Raw genomic sequence first — 21,452 nt, forward strand, 5'->3', positions numbered from 1 at the left:
TCAGAGCCTTGCATAGCTCTGAAAGTCCACGGAATGAGTGAGACATGAGGCTCCCATTTGGGGGAGGGGTTGAGCCAGAGCCGGGTGGGGAAGGGTCCCACAGTGTGAGTCCGGGGCTGCAATTTGCTGGTTTATCCCCTGCAGTTCTCTGAGTTCCGGAACCTAAGTGACACCAGTTGAATTTCTTTTTTTTCTTTTTTACTCTTGTTTTTTTACTCCCCCCAAGAGCATCGTGGATTATTCCATTGTACTCAATTATCCAGATTTGAGAAGCATACACTTCAGCCCCAGAGGGAAATCAATCACTTTTCTGGATTCATGCAGTAAGAAATTGGGCTGAATACATCAGCCCTAAATACAATAATTCTTTGAATTGAGCCTCGTAAATTTTGTACCATCCATCTGAGTCTATTTAATAAAGAAGTTCTCACATTTCTCTTGTAGTCTGCATATATTTTCCCCCTTCATTTTGGTGACATTGCCACGTGCTTTAAGTCATCCGATACTTACCGTGCAATCACAAGTACAGGCTACACCCTGCAGAGACATCTGTGCCTCCATCATTATGTTGAAATGAATGAGTTTTATTATTCTGCTTCTGTGATTATTGTGCTCTATTCTTTAACTCTCCCATCTTTTTCCTCTCTTTTATGATTAGGTTCTTGATACTCAATTCGGCACAATGTCAGATTCCCCCTTTCCCCTCTCTTTCCCTTTTTGGCCCCTTTCTTCTGCCAAATAGTAGTTGGCTTCCCTCCCCTCTGTCTCATCTCCCCAGTCTCTCCTATCACGTGGGATCTGTCTCGCCTACTACGATTATCAGTTTATCCCTCCTACTTTGTGCCTCAATGGCGACCCAAGCAGGCTGTGTTTTATGCTTTGTTTCAATGGATACATTAGAGACTCAAGATTCTCACTACTGTCAAATTCCCTTGTAGATCACCTCTCCAGAACGGACCCAGGGGAACCTGCTGCTGTGGCCTCCTTCTCTTTGACACCACCTCACTGCTAATGATGCTCTTAACATCTGAGCTAAGTGGCCCAGAGATAATTTGAGAGAACCACAGGTGACAGAAATTTGGCTTTATGAGAGGCCGACATTTTTTTTCCACAAGGGAACACAGCGTTAGTTCTTTCAGTAGAAAAATAGGATGCAATTTTACTTTACGAGTGCTGAGAGACACGTCTGCTATTCAGGCCAATTGTCTTTCAAGCTGTGACAGTTTCTATTTCCTATATTGTAATGATAGCTGAGTTTTTTTTTTTTTACAATACCCTGGCTTCTTAACACATTTTGTTTTCGATAAGCTCTTTCATGAGTGAGATCCATTTTTTTTTTTTAAGATTAATGTGCAAGAGAGACATTTCGTGGAGGTATTTTAAATATGTTTCTTTCTGTTTTAAACCTTTCCACCAGAGGCATAACTCATGTCATAATTTATTTTGCCTCTGCCTTCTTTATTTTTTGACCACTCATTCCAGATAAAGATTAGTTCCTCCCTTTCTTTAAAAGTCTCAATCCCTGCCTCCTTTTCAGGAGTGATTGGGTGGCAGAAATACTGTCTTGCGGCCGCTGCTAGCGTCTCACTCCCCAGCTTACTGGACAGTGCATGACCCTCCAGTGCGTTCTTCACTTCCCTCTGTAATCCCCCCACTTTATCTGTCTACCTCCTTTACACCCGGCCTACTTTCTCGGAGTAGGTGGGTCCTGCAAAATAGGTGGTCCCTGTGTTCTTACCCGGAGCTCTCTTTTCCGCATGCAGCCATTCTTTAGCGGCTGTCATGAAGCAAATCTCTGCCAAGGCTTTATGGTCTGAGTCCAGCCACAGGATTGCTGCCCAGTTCCTGGTGTTTCCAGAGCCCTGCTATAGACCTGCTTTGTCAAGGACTTTGCTTTTCCCCTCGTCTTCAAAATGGCCTTTAAGTGCTGCGAATTCTGTATGACCAATGTTAGTAGCACGTTTTTATCAGCGTACTGCTTTGCCTTCACAAACCTGTTAGATTTCTTTCCCTCTGTAAGTTGTGTTCTCTTATATGTAGTGTTTCACCAGCTAATAATAGCATTACAACAAAAAGAATGCGGTAAACCTAAGTCTGGAGTCTGCCAGACCTGGGTATAAATCCTAGTTTTCCCACAGACTGGCTGGGTTGCCTTCATGAATTAACTGACTGCTCTTATCCTTAAGAACTTCACCTAGAAATGAGAATTAATACTAGTTACTCAGTGGTGGGGTTATTGGGCAGGTTATATGGGACCGTGTTTGTGACTGTGAATTGGGATGTATCCTATCAATGTTGTCTATTATTTTTTGCAAGTGTTTCCAGAACTTCTCTGGCATTGCAGTTTCTTTTTCTGACACATTGCTCCCATGTTACGTCAGTTATTTTACCCTATTATAACTCATTTATTTATTTAGACTTTGAAAGGCTTAGTATTTTTTTTATTTAAGACTCTGTATTTCTACTCTTCATAAGTAGATTTTTATATAGAATTTCACTATTATTCCTTTTTATTTTTATTTAATTAATATTTTTTATTGTTTCAGGTTCACTGAGGGTACAAAGAATTATGTTACACTGTTTGCATTTGTTGGGTAAAGTCACTCTTATAATTGTGTCCCACCCCAAAAAGCTGTGCCATACATAATGAGCCCCAACCCCCTCTCCTCACTCCCTCATTCCCCTGACCCCAACTTGAATTGACCTGAGTTTTCCTCAGGGTCTAATACATGGGTCTGCATGTATTAGATCATCTACTGGCTTCATGTTAGGATTGAGTACACTGGATTCTTGCTTCTCCATTCTTGTGATGCTTTACTAAGAAGAATGTATCCTTTCTAAATAAAATGTTTGAAAATACGAAAAACAAAACAATAAAAATTACCCATAATTTTATCAAGTTCCTTTATTAGCATAGGATGTTTACATGTTTATCCATGTATGTGGTGTGCATGTGTGTTGCATAATAATAATTGTTTTCATATAATTACGTGAAAGGCTATCTCCCCACCACACTACTGTCCCCCTCTGCTAACCACCAAAAGAAAGTAATTTTTCACAATTTTATGTAGTTCTCATCTAAGGGTGGGGAACCTCTGGCCTTCTGGGTGCTTAAGAATGGCCTTTTGGCTGAACCCAAATTTTCAGAACACATTTTTATTTTTATTAATACATTTTTGTCTTTTATATTTTATTTTAAAAATTAACATATTTAAAACACCAAATAGTAAGTTTCAATGAAATAACCCTCCCACATTAACTGGCAAAATAACAATATGAGTTCTCTATCAGAGCTAATTGTGTTCTAATTGTTCACAATTTAGTTCTAATTTCCACCGCCTAACAGGCGCCACTACCACATGGGACTGGTTGGTCTGTGTGCCAGGCTATTACCAGCTTTCGACAACAGTAGACTGATGCTTCTGTTCGAATTGGAATTTGTGAACAGTTGCATACATCAACATTCATTTTTAATTCTGTGTGCTTGACAGCCCATTATGTCAAGAAACACCAAGAGAACACCAAAGGAAGAAGACAGATTTTTTTAATTAGAATTGAGAATTACAATATTATCCCATTTTTTATAAAGATAAGATGATTTACTTGCTTTGTGATAATGCAAGATCAACATTAAGGAAATGTAGTGCTCATAAGGATTAAATTATAACATTGTAACACTCATAAGAACCCCAAATATTTTAAATTATAAGGAAAGGCCTGAAAGTTTGTATTGCAGAAATTAGACATGAAAAGCAAAAGCAAAGACAATTCTTTCAAGCAGAAATAAGACTCAGAAATAATGCCAGTGAAACCATTTATAGAGTAGTTTATATACTCAGGGGGAAAGGAAACCCATTCACTGATGTAAAAATTGTGAAATAATGCATTGTCAGAGCTGGAAGCTTAGAGTCCAGTGACTTTTCAAAGTACAAACTGCCTCTTTCAAGGAGAACCATAACTGAACAGCAACATGAGTTAGCCTTCAACTTAACAGAAAACTTTCATTCAATACTTCTAAAGGAAAATAGATATTATTCAATTTTTGGGATATATCAACTGTTACCAATGAGTTGATGCAGGTTTTCTACTTCATTTGGTTCATAAAAGTTTTTTTTTTTGCTGCTGCAAACAGTTACTTTCTTTGAACCCCGTTGTGAATACAACATGGGGAATAAATAACTTTAAATTTTTTCAAGATAAATGAAGTTCATGAAGCTGAACTGGACTCGGTAAATTTAGTACAGACCGTGCACCTTCCAGGACAGGAAAAGATGAAGGGTTTATTGCACAGATAAAAAAGTATTAACAGAAAAGTATTGACTTGTTTTCATGGTCAAAATATCCCTGCTAGAGCTACTATTTTATAAGTGACACTTTGCAACATGTTATAAGTATTGTTAACTACACTCCTGCAAATGCAACATGGAGTGGCCAGTTTTGTATCATGCTAAAGTTGAGGTAGGAGGTGTTCAGAGTGGATTTGCTGTATCATTCTAAGGTGCATTGGCTATTGCAGAGATAGGTGTTAGTCAAAGTTTTATCTCTGTAAGAATAGGGCGCCGGCCCTATGTGCTGAAGGTGGTAGGTTCAGACCCAGCCCCGGCCAAAAACCGCAAAATAAATAAATAAATAAATAAATAATAAAAAGAATAGATAGTTAAATATATAATAATATATTTTTTCTAATTTTAATATCAGGCGTATCCAGATTAAGTAGAATGATTTTGAAGTATTTCTTCTTTTTCTATTGTCTATAAGTTTTGGCATGATCTATTTTTTGAAATTATCTTTTATCTTTATTTATAAATGTTAGTTATCTATTAAAAAAGAATAGATAGTTAAATTCTATAAAAAATGGAATCAGTAATGTAAATTATTGAGGGAAAGTTTTTGTAAGAATGCAGTATTTCTGTGTCATATCAAAATGACTTGAATAATTCTTTGCAAGATAAAACTAAGTTGATGTATGATATATGGCAAAAAAAAAAAAGAATTTCAAAAAAAAGTGTCTTTTTAAAACTGCTTCCTCAAAAGCAAACTTGAGATGAATATTTTTCCCAGTTAACAAAGGTCACCGATGGGCAGGGTGATCCAAGCAAATCACGTGAGAACCTGTACAGAGCTGTTATGGCGCATGAATGGGAGACAGCAGTGAAAGGCTCACAGACTTTGAGAACCGTGACATCACACTCCAGTCAGCATTTCAGCATCACCCACTTGGTGTCTCCAAGGCACATAAAGAACTACAGATGGAATAGACTGAGCTCTCATTAGATGACGTCTTAAAGTCATTGTTTGATTCTAAGAAAGATTCGATGGAAATACGGAAAAAATGTGGTAAAATACCCATTCCTTTGGCAACATACCCTCAAATGCTTTCTTTCTTTTCAACCACTTTTTGCAGAGAATCTGCATTCTCCTACCTAACCCAAATCAAGGCCCTCTAAGGTCATTGATGACTGAGAGCCATGTAGAGGTTCAACTGAAACTGCAGAGCTCCGTGCTGCAACCAAATATTCAAATGCTTTCCAACAAAAAGCAGACAACAAAGTCATTGAAGGATTAGTTAACTTTAAAATCAACAAACAATTTTCATTTTTGGAAATTATTAAGTACATAGAGTTAGACTATTATACAGTAATGTACATTTTCAAATGTATCTAAATGACATTTCTTGAAAGTAGCCTTATTTGATTATATCTAAATTAATATGGCCTTCCAACATGGAAAGCTGGTCTCATCATTCATTCCTCCATGCTTACTGGTATATATTATTAGCCGTGTATTTTTTTTTTATTTCATATTAACATGAGAGTACAAATGTTTAGGTTACATGGTTTCCATTTCTAAGGTAAAGTTCAAGTTGTAGTTGAGCCCTTCACCCAGGGGGCGTGTGGAACACCCTCACACTGTGCACATTAGGTGAGACCCTGCCAGTCACCCTCTGCCTCCACCCTCCCCTCTCTCTCCTCTCCCTCACTAGACTATACTTGTGCTTTTCTTTGGTGTGAGCATGCAGCTGTTTATATATTGGTTTCATATTAATACTCAGAATGTTGGATACTTGTATTTCTGTTCTTGTGTGGTACTTTACTAAGAAGAATGTAAAAATATATAACATTCATCCTTTACATGCACAATTAATGCCTGTTCCTTAGATAGCTTTTCATTCTCTCCTGCTTTATATTGATACTACTTTCCTCTGGGCCTTAAATCATTAATAACTATCACTAAAAGTAATTATACAGAGCACGCACATTTCCTGTTAAAATTTGAAAAATGCTTTTCACTCATCTTATTTCATTTAGTGTTCAATGGGTTAAATTTTATCTATTTTATAGATGAAGGTATTACAAATCGCCTGGGTTAAGTAGTGGGGAAACTGTGGATCCTAAGTTAGACTGCAGACCTTTGTACCTCATGTCCCAGACACCTACTTTCTGTGGTAAGTGCTCAGCCAAACCATACAGTTGGTTTTATGTGTTTCCACCACCTCCTATCATCTGTTCTGAGACTGGTACATGATCTTTTTTTCACCTTTATCACTTTGTATTGAAGATTAGGGTCACTGAATGTTCAAGGTCCTTCCTCTATTTCTTTGTCATCTTTAATTCAACTTGTCTCATAAACATGCCATAATTTTAAAGTATAGGCAGTCCTCAGGTTAAAATCCAGATGCGTTCTGTAAGTTTGTTCTTAAGTTGAATTTATATGTAAGTTGGAACATGTACATTTGCTTATTACCTGTACAGCCTCCATTTGCAAGTGCAAGTTATAGGTCACTTGGATGTTTGTAACTCAGAGACTTAGCATAATAGCCCCCGTTCATAAGTGCAAGTTGTATGTATGGCAGATGTTTGTAACTCAGGGATTGTCTGCAGGTACATTACCTCATTTTCCAGAATCTGACAGTGGATGTGTTTCTCTAAATAGAGCTCATTTACATTACTGCCATGTTTTAGATGTCATATAGACATTGAGTAGGTGGTAACCAGCATAGCAGTTAACGTTGTTGAGTATTGGCGCTCTACTGCCTGAGTTCAAATCCCAATTCTGAGAGTTCTTGGCTGTGTAATTATTGTCTGATAATCCATTTCTCTGTCTTTAAATAAAAATGGCAATAAATCCTACATCACAAGGCTGTAGAAATGATTCATGGACTCAAGATTTTAAGATATTTAACAGTTATTTTAAAGCATTAATAGTGTTTGCCCCATAATGAGCACTTAGAAAATATTAACTAAGGTTGCTATTTTGATAAAATTAAGGTACAGGGTAATGAGATATCCTTATCAGACAGCATTAAAGATGATGGTAAAGATAATTTCCAGCATAAAGCAATGTGATCTTCACTGATTGGTTTTGTAGTAGCTGTTGTACAGTGAATAATTATTCTCCTGCACAGAGTGAATGAAAAACTTTTGCCTTACTCTCTTACTATTCCTGTAACTGCATATGAGTTGATGTCAGCACACAGATCTGAACATAGAAAATCATAGATATGTTGACATTGTCAATGTCTAGCCTGTATATTCTATGTGTAATTTATTGTGTATTGATCCACATATTTTTTTGTGCATTGATTACATCCTTTCAAATATCTTAAAAAGCAAACTCTGATAGACAAATGATACTATAACATTATAATGTTGACTTTCTAAAAAGTAATGAAACAATTCAGAATGCCATGGTTTTGTGAAACGGGCAGGAGGCTAGTCGATGGTTCTAGTTCTATCTGCCCCTAAATGTGTGATGGATTTGATACATTGGCTAATACATACAGAAATGTTTTTCTCCTCTTAACATAGCCCATTGGATTAGCTGATCTCTAAAACAACTGCCAGCTATGACATTTTACTTTTCTCTGTGAATATTTTAGAACCTCATATTTACAGTTGTGGAAAAGTGTTATGTGGATTGTGGAAGTGTTGTCTTAAATTTCTTACCCTGAGAAGCAGAAGGGGTAGAGAAGTCCACTCTTAGAAAAGAAAGATCTGTCTACCCGATTTTGCACATTAACATTTAACAATTACCATTCCTCACACCCCACTTAAAACTCTGCTGTAACTCTCCACTTTTCTTAGGAATAAAACCCAAAGTTCTAAAGCAACTGCTAGGCATGGCATACCTGAAACCCAACTAGATCTCGAGAACTATCTCTGTCCATGCCCCACGTTTATCCCTCAAGTGCCCAGAGCCCCTTCTCTACTTTAGGTTCTTGGTACTCCTGTTAACTTTTCCTGGAATTATCCTGCCTCCACTGACCCACTCCTACTTCTAAATTATTCTTTAAGCAGCAGATTGAATACAAGCCACACACTTCTGTGTTGTTGACCACACAGTTATTTTGCACTAGAGACAAGTTTGCACAAAAAGAGTACCATTTAATGGTATCCATATACCACATTTTATTAATACACCCAAGAATTTGTACACCCTTCATATCATAACAATTTAAAGAAAGACAACAAAAGAATCAGAATTCCAGCATCTCTTCTAAAACAAGGATGGTAGTTGGAACCATTAGCTGATGCATATCCTTTTGAGATGGGTCATGAATCTTTAAGATCCATAGAAATATATTCATAGGCACCTGGAATCCAACTTCAGTCAAATATACTAGTTTTCTCTCCACACAGGGTTATGAGGTTGCAACATCTAGTTACAATTTTATTTCCTCAAAAGTGCCTTCCCTTGAATGGAATAGGAACCTCTGAAATATACCTTAGAGGCATCCTATCAACATCTGTTAACACATTTAACATAATTGCAAAAGAGTCTTTTATGGCAGGAATATATGAGTTTTAATGTACATGATCTCCCTAAGTTTCCTGAGGGTCAGAACTTTGCTTTGCTCAACAGTCTTTCCTTAACATGAAACACTTTCCCTGGCATTTAGTACGTGTTTGCCAACAATGTTGGAATATCCAGTCCCCTCTTATCTGCAGGGGATAAGTTACAAGTACGTTTTTTACTATACATACATCTATGAAAAAGTTCAGTTTAGGGCGGCACCTGTGGCTCAAGGAGTAGGGCACCAGTCCCATATGCCAGAGGTGGCGGGTTCAAACCCAGCCCTGGCCAAAAACCACACACACACAAAAAAAAGTTCAGTTTATAAATTAGGTGCAGTAAGAGATGAATAGCAATAGCTAAAATAAAACAAGAGCCATTATAGCAATGGGCCAGCCCTACTGCTCTGGATCTTTGGGGACATTATAAAGTAAAATAAGTACTTGAACCCAAACACTGCAATGTTGGACAAATGATCTTATAACTGAGCAGACCACCAAGAGCACAATTAAGGCAGCATAGAAATCATGGGTTTCTGCATAAAGGGATAATTCACATGCCCAGCAAGCGGGGTAGGTTGGCAGGAGATTTCATCAGGCTACTCAGAAGGGCATATGATTTAAAACTTATAAATTTTTATTTCTGGGATTCTCACTTTAATATTTGTGAGCCATGGTTGACCGTGGGTAATTGAAACTTCACAAAGCAAAACCATAGCCAGGGGAGGATTACTGTACTTGCAAGACCCTGCCCTAGTGTCCTAGTAGGTAACTGATGGACGGCTTAGTAAACGGACAAACACAGAAGCCCCAGATGGCAGCCCTGGGAGTAAAGAGTCAGTCTCACATAAAATTGGTTTAAAAGGAGGCAGCTCCACACAAGAAATGATCTTTCATCTGCAAGTGCAGTTTAGTCATCGGAAGGCACGTTGCTTTGTTGTCTGGTCCTGTTAGAGACCTGTTCTCAAAGCTGTATTGTTGAGTAATACTCTGTCATGTCTGAAAGACACAGGATTTAAAGTAACCGGTCACCTATGTAATCCAGCACTAAGAACAAATTCTCCTCTAGATTGAGAGCGTCTTTGTGAGGAGCATGTGGGTTAACAGGATTCTCAGAGAGACAGGCTCACTTCCTAATTTATTTCTGCTTCTACCAGCTTATTCCTTCCACAAGTTGAAAACAATTTAATACAATAGCTAAAGAGAAAAAACAGACCATAATCAGGTAAATTATAAATATGATTTCTCAACCTTTTCTTTTGGAGTAAAACATAAGAAAGAAAATAGAAATGGAAGTGATGATCAGAGGTTTGTAGCGAATACTCCCCATGCCTTGGAGTTGTGGACAAGTAAAGCACAACCATTGGAATGTACACGTCTGAGGTTCACATATACGTTAGCTATTCTCACACTTGCTCCCAGAGGGGTTGCAATAACTTTTTGAGTGTCATTGCCCTTCTGTCTTTAATAATAATGAGTTTTACTTATGGGGTGTTTTTAATGTGCTAGACCTGGTGCTCATTGTAGTGCATGCATTGGTGATGTTTAATAGTAGAATTGTGCTGCAACAGACATCACCATGCCCATTTTACAGATGAAGAAATAAAGGCTCAGGTGGCATCTTCCAGTAGCCAGTAGAGGAGCTGGGGTTTAATCCCAGATCTTCCTTCAAACTAATTCATGTAGCCTTACCCATTATTGCAGTGTTTTTCAACCAGTGTGCCACATTGTGCTGTGAGAGGATCTTACGAGCACCACCAAAATTTTTAAAGAACATTAATTCATTTATTTTCAGAAGAAGTTCAAAGCAGAGTAAGTATATTCTTCTTTTTACTCTTTTTTTGTTTTCAATCAACATAATTTAAGTGTTCCATGGAAGTTTAGTGTAGGTTCAAGTGCTCTATGAGACAAAAAGGGTTGAAAAACACTGACTACGTGATTCTCTACAGCCTTCAACATCCGCTCTAGTGGAGGTACTTGAAATAGAGTGAAGAGAATTAGGAGATAAATACACGGTTTATATTTTGCCACTGCCAAGTTATGCCTGTTCCTACATTTTTCTCTGTTCTTAGATTGTAAATTTATTTTCTTAACTCCCTTAACACGTATTAGTAAACAATATTAACACTTCTGGGTTTACCAAGTACACCAATTGTACTGCTCTTTCAATACTATTTCATGTAGAAAACATCTTTGAATGGAACAAAGATAACTGCGGACACAAAGCTTGAATTTTTAAAATATCTTACAGTCTCTTATGTAATTTTAGAACATGGGATCTTTCAATTTGATAAGCAGCTGTAGGCCTACTCTCTGGTTATGTGCACACAAATTTCAAGTATGCTATAGGAATGTTAGGCAAATAAAAATGTTTGGGGGCACTCACCAGGAGACCAGATGTCTGAAGTGGACCTTGTGAGCCTGAGCAGCCACAAGAGGCAGTTTCTGTGGGTCACCTCACCCTGAAAGACATAACCAGAAAGAGGAGACTCCCCCAGACCAGCAGAAGAGCCACTCACTCACCCAACAAAACTTACCTACCAGGGAAGATCAGTCTCACATCTGGTGACTCTGGAGGGAAATGTGGTAGCAGGTGGGCTGGGTGCCCTGAGTGTGTAGCCTCCATGTAACTTCAAGTGCCATTGACTTATGTTTAAAGAAGCTTTTTTAGAGCTCAGAGTCTGGATGTCTGTGGAATGTCCTGGAAGGGACCTTGGAAGTGGAAAACAAGATAAGTTGGTCAGCATTTCAGTTACATGATGCACCTGTCAGACAAATGGCTGAATAAGTTTTCGTGGTTGCTCTGCGTAGTTGCTTTGTACACTTATCATATAAACCATTGGCTGCCCGTTAGTCTTATTATTAGAATGCGTACATGCAGAACTTAGGTTGTTAAGAGTATACAAGCTTGTAAGAAACTGAGGTGGCTGTATGCTGCAGCGAGCAGCAGCCTCTCCCCTTTCAGATATTAAGAAACTGAGGTGGCTGTATGCCGGAGCGAGCAGCAGCCTCCCCCCTTTCAGATATTTCAGTGCAGATTTCTTCCTCTGGGGCTCCGATTCAGGCAACAGAGTGCTATTGTGATAAAGGCCTCATGCCAGGAAAAAAAAAAGGTGATGATGATTATGAAAACACACAAAAATGAAAATTTATAACACATTGAACACGTACTATGTAAAAGGGAAATTGAATAATTTTTCTGAATTTATTATGAATTGACCTTACTAGAACTTAGGAGCACATGAGATTCTTTCTTGTCCTAACTATAGATTTGAACATTAACAAAGAACCATCTTTTTGAACAAGGGCTTTTAAATCTGAAATGCATAACCTTTAGGGGTTATGTTATAACGCATCCCAGATATGTTATTCAATTTTTATGTTCCTTTGCATTTTTCTAGGGAGAAGGTCCATCCTTTTTACCAGATGGTCAAAGACATTTGTGATTTTCTCCAAACTAATAACTACAAATGAAGTAATAAAATTATGTACTGGAATTAAAATTGTGGTCAATATTAAGTGACACTGGAGAGTGTTTTTGAAATAATGTTGATGAAAAATGAGAAGAAAAAACTGTGTATTGAGACATCCCATAACATCCCACCTCCTTAAAATCGAATTTACTGAAGATCTGAAATGTGCCAGAATGTCAACATTCATCATCTGTTCATATGTGATTTTATTCTCTTCTTCCACTTATTTTTTTAAAGTGTCAAAGTTTTTAAAGTATATATTTTTAAGTTTTCTAAATGCCACCTTTTACATTGTATTAAAAAATCAATATCTTAATTTGAAGATATTCAAATAAATGATGTAAGATGAAATATCTACAATATGATCTGTCTCTCCACCACTACATTCTCGTGAGGAAACTGGACTTTCCATTTATCTAGAAAATTTGATTCAAATGAAAAATGTCCTGATTCATTAATTCTGAACAAGGTCCTGCTTATGCTTTGGAAATGCAAATATCCATCATTAACTTATTATTTAGATTCAATTCTCCAGTACTTTTTCCAGTTGGGAAAAACTGATCTTTATGTCTGCAAAGATTTTTGCTGAAGGGGAATGTTTATTGTATGATTTTTATGGAAAATCTGGTATGTATGACCTAAATTGGATTTTAAAAAGCTTTCTTGCTCCAAATTGGCAGTTATTTAAGGACACTGGAGGCAGAAGATTCTGTTCTCCTACTGTGTGTCATCTCCTCTGAGATTTTATACCTTTTTATAGATTTCATTTTATTAAAACATTATGAAAATTTTTGAGAATAAAGTCAGGGTGCCTTTTTAATACAACAGAAATTGTTTGAACTTGGAAGATGTACTTTCATGACAGTTTGGCATTCACTTTATTTTGGAGGGGCACTTTAAAGACCTATTACAGAATAGCTCCTTGACCATATACAGAATAATCCCTGTTAAAGGCAAAATGATTGTCTGATTAGAAAAGTATTAATTACAATCACAGGTCCTTAGGGGAGGCAAGACCTCAGAGCTAACTGGCAGACTTTGCCACTCGATGCCTAAATCTTCTCTAAATTTTTCTAACATCTCCTGAATACCCCAAGTGACTTAGAACGTATTATCTTACTTGGCACGATATTCTGATTCAGATAGTTCAAATTTTAGATGAACTTCTTAATTTAACTAAATCTCAATGCTTCTTTTTTGAAACGCTAGTGATTAATTTTTGCCCTGGCTTTTAGGGTCATATGGAAAAAGTCTTACAATTCTTTCACATTCCAGATGGAAGGGACTTGCTGCAAGCTACGACAAACCAGTGCAAACTAAATTATGAAAAAAACACAATTTATTGGCTCAAGAGTACTGACCAGGTGGACTTTGGTCCTAATTAGGGCTTTGGCTTTCTACCTGGAAAGCTTTCTCACTGTGGGATAACACTCTTATCTATGGGACAATTTGTCACACTTAATGTAAATTTTAGCTATTTTATACACTCCTGAGCTAACATGTGCTCCTCTTAACTTTTATCAACATTACCTTTTACTTAATATATTCCTTTTAGAACTGTATTCTGGGCTTTCTAATTATTTATTTTATTTGGTTTGATGTAAACTATGCCAATAGTAACTTCATATATTCTGGGATTCCCCTCTGGTTGGGATCACCTGTAATTTTTACAATTAGGTCAACTATGTCTTTACTTGATAGAATGTCTGTAAGTCACTTAACACTATATCTGATGCATATGCTCTCAAAGACTATTTGAAGTAAACTATAGCATCATTCAAACCAAAACTAAAATGATTGATTGGCACAGAGCATAAGATAAAATTCTGCTATAAGACTATACCCTTCTAGAGTGCCAACTGACTTTCTTTTTTTTTTTTATTGTTGGGGATTCATTGAGGGTACAATAAGCCAGGTTACACTGATTGCAATTGTTAGGTAAAGTCCCTCCTGCAATCATGTCTTGCCCCCATAAAGTGTGACACACACCAAGGCCCCACCCACCTCCCTCCTTCCCTCTTTCTGTTTCCCCCATCATAACCATAATTGTCATTAATTGTACTCATATCAAAATTGAGTACATAGGATTCATGCTTCTCCATTCTTGTGATGCTTTACTAAGAATAATGTCTTCCACGTCCATCCAGGTTAATACGAAGGATGTAAAGTCTCCATTTTTTTTAATGGCTGAATAGAATTCCATGGTATACATATACCACAGCTTGTTAATCCATTCCTGGGTTGGTGGGCATTTAGGCTGTTTCCACATTTTGGCGGTTGTAAATTGAGCTGCAATAAACAGTCTAGTACAAGTGTCCTTATGATAAAAGGATTTCTTTCCTTCTGGGTAGATGCCCAGTAATGGGATTGCAGGATCAAATGGGAGGTCTAGCTTGAGTGCTTTGAGGTTTCTCCATACTTCCTTCCAGAAAGGTTGTACTAGTTTGCAGTCCCACCAGCAGTGTAAAAGTGTTCCCTTCTCTCCACATCCACACTAGCATCTGCAGTTTTGAGATTTTGTGATGTGGGCCATTCTCACTGGGGTTAGATGATATCTCAGGGTTGTTTTGATTTGCATTTCTCTAATATATAGAGATGAGGAACATTTTTTCATGTGTTTGTTAGCCATTCGTCTGTCATCTTTAGAGAAAGTTCTATTCATGTCTCTTGCCCATTGATATAAGGGATTGTTGGCTTTTCTCATGTGGATTAATTTGAGTTCTCTATAGATCCTAGTTATCAAGCTTTTGTCTGATTGAAAATATGCAAATATCCTTTCCCATTGTGTAGGTTGTCTCTTTGCTTTGGTTATTGTCTCCTTAGCTGTATAGAAGCTTTGCAGTTTAATGAAGTCCCATTTGTTTATTTTTGTTGTGGTTGCAATTGCCATGGCAGTCTTCTTCATGAAGTCTTTCCCCAGGCCAATATCTTCCAGTGTTTTTCCTATGCTTTCTTGGAGGATTTTTATTGTTTCATACCTTAAGTTTAAGTCCTTTATCCATCTTGAATCAATTTTTGTGAGTGGGGAAAGGTGTGGGTCCAGTTTCAGTCTTTTACATGTAGACATCCAGTTCTCCCAACACCATTTATTGAATAGGGAATCTTTCCCCCAAGGTATGTTCTTGTTTGGTTTATCAAAGATTAGGTGGTTGTAAAATGTTAGTTTCATTTCCTGGTTTTCAATTCGATTCCAAGTGTCTATGTCTCTGTTTTTGTGCCAGTACCATGCTGTCTTGAGCACTATGGCTTTGTAGTACAGACTAAAATCTGGTATGCTGATGCCCCCAGCTTTATTTTTGTTACAGAGAACTGCCTTAGCTATACAGGGTTTTTTCCAGTTCCATACAAAACGCAGAATCATTTTTTCCAAATCTTGAAAGTACGATGTTGGTATTTTGATAGGAATGGCATTGAATAGGTAGATTGCTTTGGGAAGTATAGACATTTTAACAATGTTGATTCTTCCCATCCATGAGCATGGTATGTTCTTCCATTTGTTAATATCCTCTGCTATTTCCTTTCTGAGGATTTCATAGTTTTCTTTATAGAGGTCCTTCACCTCCTTTGTTAGGTATATTCCTAGGTATTTCATTTTCTTTGAGACTATGGTGAAGGGAGTTGTGTCCTTACTTAGCTTCTCATCTTGACTGTTATTGGTGTACACAAAGGCTACTGACTTGTGGACATTGATTTTATATCCTGAAACATTACTGTATTTTTTGATGACTTCTAGGAGTCTTGTGGTTGAGTCTTTGGGGTTCTCTAAGTATAAGATCATGTCATCAGCAAAGAGGGAGAGTTTGACCTCCTCTGCTCCCATTTGGATTCCCTTTATTTCCTTGTCTTGCCTAATTGTATTGGCTAGAACTTCCAGCACTACGTTGAATAGTAAAGGTGACAGAGGACAACCTTGTATGGTTCCAGTTCTAAGAGGAAAAGCTTTCAGTTTTACTCCATTCAGTAAAATATTGGCTGTGGGTTTGTCATAGATAGCTTCAATCAGTTTTAGAAATGTGCCACCTATGCCTATACTCTTCAGTGTTCTAATTAGAAAAGGATGCTGGATTTTATCAAATGCTTTTTCTGCATCTATTGAGAGGATCATGTGATCTTTATTTTTGCCTCTGTTAATATGGTGGATAATGTTTATAGACTTGCGTATGTTAAACCAGCCTTGCATCCCTGGGATGAAGCCTACTTGATCATGATGAATGACTTTTTTGATGATAAGCTGTAATCTATTGTCTAGGATTTTGTTGAGAATTTTTGCGTCTATGTTCATGAGTGAGATTGGTCTGAAATTCTCCTTTTTGTTTGGGTCTTTTCCTGGTTTTGGTATCAGGGTGATGTTTGCTTCATAGAATGTGTTGGGGAAGATTCCTTCTTCCTCAATTTTTTGGAATAATTTCTGCAGTACAGGAATAAGCTCTTCCTTGAAGGTTTGATAGAATTCTGGAGTGAAGCCATCTGGACCAGGGCATTTTTTGGTTGGAAGCTTTTTTATTGTTTCTTTGATCTCAGTGCTTGAAATTGGTCTGTTCAGGAGCTCTATTTCTTCCTGGCTGAGTCTAGGGAGAGGGTGTGATTCCAAATATTGATCCATTTCCTTCACATTGTCAAATTTCTGGGCATAGAGTTTCTGGTAGTGTTCAGAGATGATCTCTTGTATCTCTGTGGGATCAGTTGTTATTTCCCCTTTATCATTTCTGATTGAGGTTACTAGAGATTTTACTTTTCTATTCCTCGTTAGTCTGGCCAATGGTTTATCTATTTTATTTATGTTTTCAAAAAACCAACTCCTTGTTTCATTAATTTTCTGAATGATTCTTTTGTTTTCAATTTCATTGATCTCTGATTTGATTTTGGATATTTCTTTTCTTCTACTGATTTTTGGCTTAGATTGTTCTTCTTTTTCCAATTCCATAAGATCTCTTGTGAGATTGTTGATGTGCTCTCTTTCTGTTTTTCGAATGTAGGCATCTAAAGCGATGAATTTTCCTCTCAAAACTGTTTTTGCAGTATCTCACAGGTTTTGGTAGCTTGTGTCTTCATTGTTGTTATGCTCAAGGAAGTTAATGATTTCCTGTTTTATTTCTTCCTGCACCCATCTGTTATTCAATAGAAGATTGTTTAGTTTCCTTGCCTTTGGGTGGGGTCAAGCATTTTTGTTAGAGTTGAGTTCCACCTTTAGTGCCTTATGGTCTGAGAAGATACAAGGTAAAATTTCAATTCTTTTGATTCTGTTGATATTTGTTTTGTGTCCCAGGATATGATCAATTTTGGAGAATGTTCCATGGGGTGATGAGAAGAATGTATATTCTTTATCTTTGGGATGCAGTGTTCTATATGCGTCTATCAAGCACAGTTGTTCTAGGGTCTCATTTAAGTCTCTTATATCCTTGTTTAATTTCTGTTTAGAGGATCTGTCCAGCTCTGTAAGGGGAGTGTTAAGGTCCCCTGTTATTATGGTATTATCAGATATCATATTGCTCAGACTGAGTAAGGTCTGTTTCAAGAATCTGGGAGCATTTAAATTGGGTGCATAGATATTTAGAATTGAAATGTCTTCTTGTTGTATTTTTCCCTTGACCAATATAAAGTGACCATCTTTGTCTTTTTTGACTTTAGTTGCTTTAAATCCACATGTATCTGAAAATAAGATTGCAACTCCTCTTTTCTTCTGAATTCCATTTGCCTGAAAAATTGTCTTCCAACCCTTGACTCGGAGCTTTAATTTGTCTTTTGAAGCCAGGTGTGTCTCTTGCAGACAGCAAATGGATGGCTTGTGTTTTTTAATCCAGTCAACCAATCTATGTCTCTTCAGTGGGGAATTCAAGCCATTAACATTTATTGAGATAATTGATAAGTGTGGTAGTATTCTATTCGTCTTATTTTGTGAGAGTCCATTGCTTAGTTTTATCTTTTGCATCAGTGTGGAGGTTTGGTTCTGTCCTTTAATTTCTGAGTTCTTACTTTGCTGCTGATCCATTGTGGTGGTCAGTGTGCAGAACAGGTTGAAGTATTTCCTGTAGAGCTGGTCTTGTTGTTGTGAATTTCCTCAATGTTTGTATATCCGTAAATGATTTGATTTCTCCATCAGTTTTGAAGCTTAGTTTAGCAGGGTACAGAATTCTGGGCTGGAAATTGTTCTGTTTAAGTAGATTAAAGGTAGATGACCATTGTCTTCTTGCTTGGAAAGTTTCATTAGAGAAGTCTGCGGTCACTCTGATGGATTTGCCCCTGTATGTCAACTGGCGCTTACTCCTGGAAGTTTGCAGAATCTTTTCTTTTGTCTTGACTTTGGACAGGTTCATCACAATGTGTCTTGGAGAAGCTTGGTTAGAGTTGAGGAGACCTGGTGTCTGATAGCCCTCTGAAAGCAGTGTGTCAGAATCTTTGGTGATGTTTGGGAAATTTTCTTTTATAATATTCTCTAGTATGGCTTCCATTCCTCTGGGGCATTCTTCTTCCCCTTCTGGAATTCCTATAACTCGTATGTTGGAACGCTTCATAAAGTCCCATAATTCTGACAGTGAATGTTCTGCTTTCTCTCTCTTCTTTTCTGCCTCTTTTACTATCTGAGTTATCTCAAGAACTTTGTCTTCTACCTCTGAAATTCTTTCTTCTGCATGGTCTAACCTGTTGCTGATACTTTCCATTGCATCTTTAAGTTCCCTGATTGACTGTTTCATTTCCTTCAGCTCTGCTATATCCTTTTTATATTCTTCATATCGTTCATCTCTTATTTGATTCTGTTTTTGGATTTCCTTTTGGTTATTTTCCACTTTATTAGCAGTTTCCTTCATTGTTTCCATCATTTCTTTCATTGTTTTCAACATGTGTATTCTAAATTCCCTTTCTGTTATTCCTAACATTTCTGTATAGGTGGAATCCTCTGCAGTAGCTACCTCATGGTCCCTTGGCGGGGTTGTTCTGGACTGGTTCTTCATGTTGCCTGGAGTTTTCTGCTGATTCTTCCTCATGGGTGATTTCTTTTATCTGTTTCCTTGCCCTAATTTTCCTTTCACTTACTCTTGCTCTTTAAGTTCTCGTGCCTGTGGACTAAGGGTTACAGGACCAGAAGGGTGAGAAGATTTAAGAGCAAAAAAGGGAATGAAAGAAAGGAGGACCAAGTGGTAAGAAATCAAAAAAGAAAAATAGAGAAAGGAGAGGGGGTGGGTAAAAGGTATATTGACCAAAAGAAGAGAGGCACAGAAAGAGGGAGACAGAGCAATATAGGTGTACAGTAGGGTACTTTGATACAACCTTAAAAAAAAAACCACCTTCTTGGGGTGCCCAGTTGGATGGTTCCCTTGAGGTCAGCAGCTCTTTGCTAACCTGATCAGACACAGTACCCCACCTCCACCAAGTAGAGAGGAAAGACAAAAATGCTATAAATCAAACCAAAACAAGCAAACAGAAAACTTTACGGGATAAAATTGGCTGGAAAAACCAAATAATAGTGGTAGAAACACTGACAAAAATGAAGTTCTAATAATTGAAATAGGCAGCAATGTGAAATTATAATTAAACTAGAAAAATTGAGAAAGAAAAAGGATCTGTATGGAAAAGGTTGAACTTAAAAAACAAAACAACAATCCACAACATCAAAATAAACAAAAAAAACAACCAAACCAAAAAAAAAAAAAAAAAACACACAACCAAAAACAAAGCAGTATGTATATGTTATTGAATATTGTCTGGGCAACATGTGGTCTTCTGGGGTATGAGATGTTAATCACAGTTCTGATATGACTGGAGGCTGCTAGTTTCTCAAACCCCAGCAGGTAGACACCCTAAATCTCTCTTCAGCCCACTTAAAAGGCACTTTGAACTTGTTCACTTACTGAGCAGAAGCTTTCTCAGGGAAGTGCTTGTCGCTGGAATCACTGCTGAAGTGGCTATCCACTTACTCTGTGTGTCAAAACTGGTCTCCCTCTGCCCCCGAGGGTTAGGGCTGCAAGGCGGCTCAGACCCCGCCCTTAGGCTACTTGGTCACTGGGTTACCAGCTCCCACCCAATTCCAGCTCTGCGACCCTGAGGGAGGAGCTTGCCAGGGCAGATCGCTCACAATGTCTGCCTGTGACCCTGAGCCAAACACTATTAGCTCCGTCTGGCTCAGCGGCTCAGACTGGGGCCCTAGACAAAGGCCAAAGTTCTCCGCACTCCCGCTCAGGCTCTCCCCAAGGCACTTCAGCTGAGTGCCAAGTCCAAAGACACCAAAACAGTTCACAGGTAAGGCCTTTCTGGTTTGCAGTCTCGCTGCTACTGAACTTACAGTTGCGGGCGGGTTTAGACGGATTGAACACACGCGACCACTTGCCGGTTTTCCACTGTTTTTGTCCTCCTCTTGGGGTCCAGAAGTCTCTCGTTGACTCCCTGTATCCTCTCAGGTGTGATTATAGGCAGATCCCAGCAGCCAGAGCTGCCTGGAGTCCTATATCCCCAGACTCACGGTGCCCAGATGCAAGGAAGCTGTTACTCGGCTGCCATCTTGCTCCGCCTCCAGAAAGGTTATGATTAACAGTAAGTACACACTATGTATTATAATGATGTTCTTTTTCCATTTGCATACACACATATGTTTTGCAAACAGACAAGAAAATAACTAAACAGACCCTTAATAATTAAGAGATTCATTTATGATTTGTCCATCATTGAAGAAGTTAGAATCCATGTTTTTAATCTACATTCTAGGAATCCGTAGGGAGTATTCAAATCAGTGTGTTCCAATCAAGAAAGAAAACAACTGAAAAAAAAGGAAATAATTGAAAATAGAGTGAAAAATAACCTTAATTAAAGGTCACCAGAAAGGAAATTATGAAGGGATATGAACTAGCAACTTCCTGCCCACCACCTCTTGTTCCTTCTGCAGCTTCCAGGACAAACGTTTCACGAGTTTCTGAATTCACACCTACTGGAAAGGCTAACATTTCATATATTTATTTCTTTTTATAGTTAGAGAAAAGGCATACAGATTTATTCAACCTGCATACCTGGGAGCCTTCAGAAGGAAGAGCTAAAGATACAGGGAAATTGCCCATTTTATGCAAAATTTTACTTTTATTAAGCTCTGATGTAATAATTTAGATTAAACAGAAGGTATCAAAGTTTTTTTAATCCCATACTTTCCAAAAATGTGTACATACTTTCATATTTTTTAAAATCTCCTTTTTAAGGAAAAGAA

This window comes from Nycticebus coucang, chromosome 8, assembly GCF_027406575.1.
Source record: "Nycticebus coucang isolate mNycCou1 chromosome 8, mNycCou1.pri, whole genome shotgun sequence".
Classification (NCBI taxonomy): domain Eukaryota; kingdom Metazoa; phylum Chordata; class Mammalia; order Primates; family Lorisidae; genus Nycticebus; species Nycticebus coucang.